Source organism: Macrobrachium nipponense, chromosome 2 (genome assembly GCF_015104395.2).
Source record: "Macrobrachium nipponense isolate FS-2020 chromosome 2, ASM1510439v2, whole genome shotgun sequence".
Taxonomy (NCBI): domain Eukaryota; kingdom Metazoa; phylum Arthropoda; class Malacostraca; order Decapoda; family Palaemonidae; genus Macrobrachium; species Macrobrachium nipponense.
Window position 1 is genome coordinate 142,044,783 of NC_087201.1, and position 2,160 is coordinate 142,046,942.

Here is a 2,160-nt window from a genome sequence, read left to right on the forward strand (position 1 = left end):
AAAGGTTTATCTTTAGGCGTCCTCTTTCTGATTCTGAGCCACTGCATAATTTACAGAGCCCCCACCCCATCCCGCCCTCAGGCCCGGCGCACAAAAAAAAACAATGACGCGAAAAATACAAATTCAGAATAACGCAAAATCATTTCCTATGTTATGACAGTGATCAATGAATACGGAAAGAGATAAAAAAAAATTGAGAGTAATCAACATGCACAAAAAGAAACAGCATGTACATATTAGAAAGAGATGTACATAATGAGTTATTTCCTTCCTTGTTATTTTTAATGACGATGGAGAAGTTACAGGAGGAGGCTGGTCTTATGACAACACTTGGCGTTGCACCATGTAAGCCTTTCAAGACGGTTAGGGCTTGAATTAAATAGATGGTTGGAACCTTGCATAAATGAATAAATACGCATACGAAAAACATATATGTATTGTATATATATATATATATATATATATATATGTATAAAAGGTCGTTAAAACGCTCTGGTTTAAACTAAGCAATATATTTCGGTGGACTAACTTACACCCTTATCTTGCTAACGGTTGAGGTTAAGTGTATATACTATATATATATATATATATATATATATATATATATATAATATATATATATATATATATATATATATATATATATATATATATATATATAGTATATACATGGTTCGAAGATAGATGGACAGAGTAGAGACAGTTAGACAGAGGAAAGATAGATGGACAGAATAAGGACAGATGAACGGAGTAAAGACACATGAAGTGAAGGCAGGTGTAAAGAGTAATAATAGGTGGACAGAGTAAAGACAGGTGAGAGTGGGTAAAGGCAGAAGGACAGGGTAAATTCAGATGGAAAGAGTAAAGGGAGATGGGCAGAGTAAAGTCACATGAACAGAGTTAAGCCAGGTGGACAGAGTAAAAAAAAAGGTGGACAGAGTAAGGGCAAGAACAGAGTAAAGACTGATGAACAGAATAAAAACATGAACAGAGTAAAGAGAGATTGACAGAGTCAAGGCGCATGAACACAGTAAGAGAGTGGACAGAGTAAAGACAGATGAACAGAGTAAGGCACATGGACACAGTTAGGAGAGATGAACAGAGTAAAGAACAGATGAACAGAGTAAGGCACATGAACAGAGTAAGACAGATGAACATAGTAAAGACAGATGAGCAGAGTAAAGGCACATGAGCACGTTACGAGAGATGGACAGAATGAAGATAGGTGGACAGAGCAAAAACGCATGAGCAGAGTAAAGACGCATGAACAGAGTAAAGAGAGTTGAACAGAGTAAAGAGAGAAGGACAGAGTGCCCTCTTTTTAACCATCATAACCTGCATAACTTTGATGATGATACCCGAAACTTTCTCCCTTTAAAACGAACTCACTTCCCTTCGTCGCGTGAGCTTCGTCGACTGTGAGGATACAGATCGCAGCCGATTTTTTCTTGATAATTCACATCTTTCCCCTGAATGGAAGGAACCCCTTTTGAGATGTCACTCGGTTAAAATGGAAAGTAAAAAAAAAAAAAAGAAGGAAGAAGAAATTTAGAAGCGGCGTCTCCGCAGTCTGCAACAAGGCGACAATTGCTTTCTCGGTGCATTTGCAAGAAAGCTATTCTGTCAAATGTTCCTTTTATGCTCGCCGGTGTCTGGGTCTTCTTAACTCTCTCACTCTCGCTTAGAATAGATATTGTTCTTGATGTAATTCATAGAACTTCTCTGGAATTTCTCTACGCCTTCACACCTTTATTCGTGCTATCTATGCTCCCGGGGCGCTGGGTCTGTTTGTGTACCATGTATCAAGATAAAAAAAAATCGTTTAGTGAGAATTTTTATCTTTTCATTTTAGAAACGTTGTCGGAATGAGAAAGGTCACACATTGATGTAATTCGTAAAATTTCTCTACATCTTTATACCTTTATTCGTATTATCTATGCCTCCCGAACACTACCTCTGTCTGAGTATGTATCAAGGTTGTGTATATATTTTCTTTTCCTTTTTTTTTTTTTGGTCATTACGTGAGGAAGGTTTTTATTTTTTTATTTGTTTACTTTTTAGAGTGAAAAATGTACATCGGAATTCGTGTACTATCAAACGATGAGAGTAATGTGTGATATTTCTTATGCAAATGGCACGTTGGTAACGGTATGCTGTAGT